The sequence below is a fragment of the Pomacea canaliculata genome, linkage group LG4 (assembly GCF_003073045.1).
Source record: "Pomacea canaliculata isolate SZHN2017 linkage group LG4, ASM307304v1, whole genome shotgun sequence".
NCBI classification, from domain to species: domain Eukaryota; kingdom Metazoa; phylum Mollusca; class Gastropoda; order Architaenioglossa; family Ampullariidae; genus Pomacea; species Pomacea canaliculata.
This window is the reverse complement of record NC_037593.1, coordinates 11,524,985-11,533,395: the sequence shown is the minus strand read 5'-3', so window position 1 is coordinate 11,533,395 and position 8,411 is coordinate 11,524,985.

Sequence of the window (8,411 nt, the reverse complement as noted above, 5' to 3'; positions counted from 1 at the left end):
CTCCATGAACACTAATCACTCTCGTGCCTTTATGTCAAAAGTTTAGACATTGTTTTCTTTTTTTTTCCTTTTTTTTTTTTTTGTTGTTGTCTGTTTGGCCAAGAGTGTTGATGCACAAAAAATTATTTTTAACTACAAAAGTTCCAATTTTAAATAATCATTATGTTAAAATTAAAATAATACAAGATATGTAAGTTGCAAAGTCTTTCAGTGGATTAGTAGCAACAACCTCTACCGACAGGACGCCAGATATGACTCCACTTCATGATTTGAGAAATCTGTTTGACCAGACGTTTAAACAAAGAAAGTAATAATAAATGAGATTGAGGTATGTCACAAACCTGCTGCGCTATATTTTTTAATGTTTTTTTTTTTTTGAGCTAGGAAGGAGACAGGGAAAAGTAACTGAAAGGGGGAGGTTGAAAGACAGCAATTACTGTCTGAGTGCGCGCCACACAGGGATGGCCGGCCGGGCTTTGTTTTTTTGTTGTTTTTTTTTTTTTAATCAACTGGTGTTGATAGGTTGTTTTGTTCGAAGAACAAAGGAAAGAGTGTTTGAGTGTTTGGGATGTTGTTGTGTGAGTTTTTCCTTGACGGGGGCGGGGAGAAGTAACAGTCTCCTCGGTGTCATCAGTGTGTCCGGACGTTTTGTTTCTAACAAGTCTTGAACCGACTTGGTGTTGTAGTCCTGACTGGACTGTGCACATCCTGACCAGATTTGTGTTATTTAACAAGTCTTGAACAGAATTGGAAGTTAGCCTTGACTGGACTGGGCACATCCTGACCAGATTTGTATCTGTTGAGGTGAGTGTGTATCTTTGTTGATTGTTCGGTGAGCGTGTGTTTAATGTTTGAAGAATGTTAGTTAAGTTTTGAACTTGCCATTTAGCTAAAGACTTTTTTTCTCCAGGTTTTTGTAGGTTTTTTTTTTCTCACTATTGTTGTTTGATCTTCGCTTATTCATCGTATCCGCCTCGGGCTCACCAACCAGAGCTGAATTAGAAATAACTTCAGGAAGAGCATCGCTGTCAGTGTTACTTTCAAGTGGACATATTTGTGTTACCTAGAAGTGGAAACTTTGTGTTATATTCAAGTGGAGACTTGGTGTCATTTTCAACTGGAGATTTTTTTTAGGGGGGAGGGGGAATTGAATGGTCGGAAGGAACATAAGATGTGTTGTGACAGTGGAAGTGTTCGGACTGTGGGTTCGGAAATTTGGAATTTGTTTTTTTGTGCATGGACCAGCTGTGGAATGTGGCAAACATATCTCACATAAAATATAATAGAGAAGTCCGACATATTTTTGCCAAACACATCAACTTATATATTGTAATTTAACAGCATTGATGCTAGAAAGCTCTGACAAAATCAACTTTTTAAAAATATGTAACAATTTAACATCTACATGTCAGTCCAAATTTTAAAATGACAACATGACGAGGCGATGTAGTTTAGCTTATAGTTTACTTATTTTATGAAAAAATAATGTATATTTAAAACAAACTTTACCACAGACAGTCACAATAATGTCTGGGTTTACTGTCGTGTACCTTGCTGTATGTAGGTGTTAAATAATTTACTGTATCATTTGACACTTTGACACTAATGACCCAGCGTGTCTCTTCACACCATTGAAAAATCTGTTTCAATACAATTTGCTATAATTTATATCTGATATCTGATATCTGGCATCGACATTCTCTCAAGATACCGTTTTTATTTTTGCGTTTATTCTGAACTATACGTTTGTCTTTTCTTGGAGGTGTTTCTCAAATGTAAGTTTTATTCACTCCTTAAAGATTATCCTTTTCTCTTTTTCTCTTTCTCTCTCGCACGCGCGCACACAGATGTGGGTCCTGCTCTACAGTCTGACAGAAGCGGGGGGCGAGGGCAAACTGCTCGCTGGTTTCCTCCGACAATGGAAGAATAAGCTGCGGTAACCTAGTCAGTGATTGCCAACTGGTGTGTGAAGGCGCCATCACTTTCATGCCACTTCCGGCGTGTCATTTTCCCGCGCACCACTTCTCTTTTGCCAGGGGAGGCTATTGAGGATGTTTGAGGCTGGGTGGGTGCACGGGAGTGGTACATCGGGGACTCGGACCCGAGGTCGGCGGCGTTCGACGAGCTGCTGCAACTTTTGACGCCGCACAACAGCCCGACGTCAGGTCTGGTGCACGGGCGCCCCCTCGCGGCACGAGGCTGACCGCCTCATTAGGCGCACCGTGTCGCCACGCGTCGCACGTGCACTGGCGCGGTCCTCGCGCGGCACACTTGTTTGACTTGCGGTCCGCCCGCGGCCCACTGGGCCAAGGTGCAAGGCTCGGCAGCTAATCGCCGGCACTCCCCGACCTAATTGGTAACCGAACCCCTACCCCCTTCCGCTGATTGCTGCGCGCGCGTGTCTGATAGGTCACGTGGTGTGTCGACTGGTAAATCACCCATTTCTTCACCTTCTCAACTGGCGCTCCGATTGAACGCCGCATATTTTACGACCGGGTAGGTCGCCAGGCCCGTCACCACGGTCACGTGACTACCCTCGGGCAATCAAAATTTAGCATTCTAATGTGATGCAAGCCAAGACTGCATCGATATTAGCCAACTCTAAAATGTCTGGATCATCACTTCATCTGAGTTAGTGTCACTGACATTGTTCATTTAACGTCTTTTTATTTTTTATCCAGTTTTTCTTTCATTTTAAATGGAATTTTTTATGTTAGGATAATGCAAAAGTAAATGTATTAGTCACCCCTTAGAATAAGGGTAGACTTCGTGTTCTGGAAGTTACTGCATATGGTCACTGGTTTGTGGCCTGTGGATAGGATTCTGCTTACCCACCCCACCCCCACTCTCCATCCTACTCATTCTTTTCAGTAAAAATAAAAGTGGCTACCTGATTTATAAGGAGCTATTTAAAGCTTACAGATGTAAATGTGGCGGAGGGAAAGCTTTGATTCCGCTTTCCACGGGACGTACTCTAGACATGATGAGCCACTTCGGCCAGTAGGCTACAGGAGTCCATGCCAGTAAACTACTTCGCTCATTTATTCATGTTTATCTGTTAACCCTGGCCATGCCTAGCATTATGCTAGCACATAGCTAGCTTGTTTGTTTGTCTGTTCATCCTGGCCATGCCTAGCATTATGCTAGCACATAGCTAGCTTGGTTACGAGTGCTTGCGTTGCTCAGTACAAACTCAAGCCAAAGTCATGATAGACTAGCTGCTTGACTAGCCACTGTGTTTCCACATGTAATGTTCCATCAGGTAGTGTTTGTAAGCATAAAGCCAGCCATCTGTTCATGTGTTTGATGTGCATCCAGATGGCCGCCTACAAGTGACCTCAGGTCGGTTATTTTGATGAGACTGATATTTTTCATACTCTGATGTGATCTCACTTGTTTCGAAAATCCTAACAAGTGATCACTTGTCATGATGGTGAGAGTAGAAAAACAGTCTTCATATGAATCCTGACCCGCAGTCCATCCCTTTCCACATTCTAGAATTTTATGCGGTTACAAATCGAAAGGTGAATAATGATTTAGTTATTTATTTATTGGGCGTCATCACGGATTTCTTTTAATGTGATCTTGCTCTTTCTTACACACACATGCGTGCACCCCTCCAGTGTGACTTGAAAGAGAGAGAGAGAACGCTCACTCTCTAGAACACACACACCCTCTCTCTCTCTCTCATCCACGCACGCACACACCCACACACACACACAGTGGCCTGTCTCTCCGGGGGCAAGCGAGGCCAGTCAGTTGGAGGTCTCGGTAAACTCAGACCCCTCTTTGTCTCCGCATCTCTGAAAAGTTTGTAACTGTCCTGGCCTAGTCTGCTGGGACAGCCAGTCCCACGTCGACCATACATTATCTTCATCATCCAGCGGTCCTCTTCGACCCGCCGCCCTGCAGCCGCGGTAGCATCGTGGGTGATCGCGTTGTTTGTGAGGAGAGAAAGAATGTGTGTATATGTGCGTGTGATTGTGTGTGTGTGTGCTTGCTTGTTTGTTGTTTGTTTGTTTTTTGTTGTTGTTTTTTTTTGTTTTGTTTTGTTTTTCCAGGAGAGGAGTCTTTCGATTTGCAATAAATAAAATTCTTTTACCAGCTTCATTACGAAAACGTGCTCACCAGACACCATTGTGGGCAATGCGAATCTGAGGATAATTTAATAGAGAGAAAAAGAGAGAGATAATCTAATCGGTGTGTGTGTGCGCGCGTGCAAAATGTACATTTGGAAGACAGCGTAATGATAAAAATGAGAGAGAAGAAGGGGTGAATAGGAAAGCACTTACACACAAATAAACAAAATAAAACACTACACACACGCGCGAGAATAAGTTTGCTGTGGACTCCATGTCTTGCATCTCTATTTTATTGGTACAATATCATCATCAATAATAATAAGTATAAAAAATAATAATAAAATTTATATTAATTATTATTATTGAACAACAACAAAATAAAAAGCTTAGACACTAGACAAAGTAAGAATCACCACTCTCACATTTTCATGATAATGGACTGATTTTTTTTAAACCAAGAGCCTAGCATTACTTCAAAAGCTGTTGTTATTTACTGTTTTTATTTCACATCACTAGAAACTGTTGATTCTGGGAGAGCAAGATAGAGTTGTTTGTCTGCGAAATGACCACGTGATACTTCATGTAAACAAACACCGAAAACCAAGGTTAAATATAAAGGAAACAACTGCCACGTGACAGTTTGAATGACTTTTGTACAACGGACAGGGCTGTGGGTCACGCGACGTCAGCACAAGGTTCGTTCGACAGAAGGAATGACGTCACAACACAGAATGACGTAATGTACTCTTGCAGCGTCAAAAGTAATAGAGTCAAGGTCAGGAAGCGTGCTGCAGCTCGAGCGGCACGTGATGCGCGGTATGTGGTGCGCTGTCGTCACGCTTGCCTCCCCTTGAGCCTCTGTCACTTGCCTCCCCTTGAGCCTCTGTCACTTGCCTCCCCTTGAGCCTCTGTCACTTGCCTCCCCTTGAGCCTCTGTCACTTGCCACTCTTGTGACCTGAGATTTAGTGCTTGGCACGACGCGCGGCTTATCTACCTGCTCACTCGTTCACAAATCACATTCACAGCAAAGGCATACTTCACATGACAAAACAGATCCTGTGTCCAGCGGTCTCTGAAAGGTGATCAAAAATACACATTTCCTCCATCACACACATACACATCTTCCAGCCTGTCTTTGTAGTTAAGACGGCGGAGGACATTAATGCCGAATTGATGCAACCTGTCTCTCCCAGAGCGCATTTCAACTGTTTGCCCGCCACTGATCTCCACCAAGAGCGATTTTCTCGCTGAGAAATGTCTTTGTGATTGCGCCAGCTCCGTGGGTATATGTCTCCTTTACGAACATTTCGGAACATCTGACTGCAAAGGTTCGACAGCCACAAAGAAATCGCAAACGTCTCACTTTCGAAGAGGCCAACCATCTGTGATATCATTTGTTTTAAATCGGAGAGGGAATCAACACCACGATGCCCAAACAATAAGGAAAGTGGAGAAGAGAATACCGAAGAAGAGGAAAGATACAGGGAGGAGGATACATGGAAAGTGTGGACAGCGCTGGTGTGATTAACTCCCCATGGGGCTTTGAGGAACCGTGAAAAATGGACAGAGCTGGTGGCGAGGTCATCGTTGGTCAACGAGCATGAAAGCTGGGGGTCACATGACAGTGATTTGTCACTGGCCACCTTACAAACTCAGCTTCATCTCCATGTTCCGGTGAGATGGTCGAGGAACTCGGGGAAATGTGCTTCTGGGGAAGACATGGAGATGAGAAATGATGTTACAAAAGCAGATGCGTAGGTAGAAATAGTAGGTTGCCATGAGAACGCTGTGGTAGGTAGAAGTGGTATTCGAATATTAACGTCTCTGTGGTAGGCCTGTAAGTCCAGATGTAACTGTGCTTTCAACATGATCATAGACTTACAAAATGGTGGAAGCAGCACACACACACACAAACCCACTTATCTTTTTAGTCTTCTTTGTCCTCCTAGTGCCGCAACCATACCACCCCAGCGGATCCGGTTCTGGGCCGAGGATCGATCTCCTCCTGGTCTGTCTCCGAACCCTGCGTTTCATCTGTGGGTTTAAGTCCAGAACTTTTCTCGTTAAACTCGGTGTCAAATTGCAATAAAATCAAATTGTCAACCGTACACTGCAGTCTATGCAAAAACTTATGAAATACATTTTTTACTAAAACAAGGATATCGGCCGGCAGCTCTTCCTTGCGATGTAAGTGTCGAAGAAGGACTGAAGTATCGTTGGAAGTCAGAGAAACATTGCAGTGTACTGCTGACGTCAAGCAATGTCTGTAAGACACAATAACAAACACGTTAATGCTTTGTACAAAGCCAGGATAGTGTGTTTTCACGAGCAAACCTTCGATGTCGCAGTTGAAGATGTGAAATATTTTCACGGGTGAGTCCCGTGCAGTGTCCTGGTGACCGTTAGCACGGACACCTCGTGTCGCGGCCTAGTGTCGCGTAGTCACTGTGTCAGTGGAACTTATTCTCTCCCTTGTCTTGCTTGTGTCTTGCCGTCCACACAAAGTCCCTCGACATTACGGGATAGCAATTGTCATGAACTGTGGAGGGCCGGGCCATCTTGTCACTTATTTCTTGTTGGTGTTCTTTGTAGGTACTGTAGTCCGTTTTCGATGTCCTCCATTGACTGGGCAGGCAACTCTGACAACGCGTACAATGATGTCTGGAGGGGAGAGGATCGGGTAGGTTGTTGCCGTCTGTCACTCCGATCTTGTTCAATCCATTGAGTATGACGTGTGTGTTCCTGGCAGGGTGTTCGTGGTCCGTCGTGCACTAGTCATCTTCGTTAACAGCAGCCTCGTTGTCGATGACGTCACCGGTTCTGGGGCGTGTGCGTCTCGGTTCAGCGGATTTGTTCATTGGTGTAAACGGCGAACTTGACTTCTTCACGAACTTTAGACACGTTGTTTGCTAACGGCTGTATAGCCTGGTGGCTACCAACGAGGTCTGAAGACTGAAAGGTGGTGTGTTCAAATCTGACAGTGACAAATCAAAAAAGTGAGTGAGTGAGTGAGTGAGTGAGTGAGTGAGTGAGTGAGTGAGTGAGTGAGTGAGTGAGTGAGTGAGTGAGTGAGTGAGTGAGTGAGTGAGTGAGTGAGTGAGTGAGTGAGTGAGTGAGTGAGTGAGTGAGTGAGTGAGTGAGTGAGTGAGTGAGTGAGTGAGTGAGTGAGTGAGTGAGTGAGTGAGTGAGTGAGTGAGTGAGTGAGTGAGTGAGTGAGTGAGTGAGTGAGTGAGTGAGTGAGTGAGTGAGTGAGTGAGTGAGTGAGTGAGTGAGTGAGTGAGTGAGTGAGTGAGTGAGTGAGTGAGTGAGTGAGTGAGTGAGTGAGTGAGTGAGTGAGTGAGTGAGTGAGTGAGTGAGTGAGTGAGTGAGTGAGTGAGTGAGTGAGTGAGTGAGTGAGTGAGTGAGTGAGTGAGTGAGTGAGTGAGTGAGTGAGTGAGTGAGTGAGTGAGTGAGTGAGTGATGTGAGTGAGTGAGTGAGTGAGTGAGTGAGTGAGTGAGTGAGTGAGTGAGTGAGTGAGTGAGTGAGTGAGTGAGTGAGTGAGTGAGTGAGTGAGTGAGTGAGTGAGTGAGTGAGTGAGTGAGTGAGTGAGTGAGTGAGTGAGTGAGTGAGTGAGTGAGTGAGTGAGTGAGTGAGTGAGTGAGTGAGTGAGTGAGTGAGTGAGTGAGTGAGTGAGTGAGTGAGTGAGTGAGTGAGTGAGTGAGTGAGTGAGTGAGTGAGTGAGTGAGTGAGTGAGTGAGTGAGTGAGTGAGTGAGTGAGTGAGTGAGTGAGTGAGTGAGTGAGTGAGTGAGTGAGTGAGTGAGTGAGTGAGTGAGTGAGTGAGTGAGTGAGTGAGTGAGTGAGTGAGTGAGTGTGAGTGAGTGAGTGAGTGAGTGAGTGAGTGAGTGAGTGAGTGAGTGAGTGAGTGAGTGAGTGAGTGAGTGAGTGAGTGAGTGAGTGAGTGGTGAGTGAGTGAGTGAGTGAGTGAGTGAGTGAGTGAGTGAGTGAGTGAGTGAGTGAGTGAGTGAGTGAGTGAGTGAGTGAGTGAGTGAGTGAGTGAGTGAGTGAGTGAGTGAGTGAGTGAGTGAGTGAGTGAGTGAGTGAGTGAGTGAGTGAGTGAGTGAGTGAGTGAGTGAGTGAGTGAGTGAGTGAGTGAGTGAGTGAGTGAGTGAGTGAGTGAGTGAGTGAGTGAGTGAGTGAGTGAGTGAGTGAGTGAGTGATGAGTGAGTGAGTGAGTGAGTGAGTGAGTGAGTGAGTGAGTGAGTGAGTGAGTGAGTGAGTGAGTGAGTGAGTGAGTGAGTGAGTGAGTGAGTGAGTGAGTGAGTGAGTGAGTGAGTGAGTGAGTGAGTG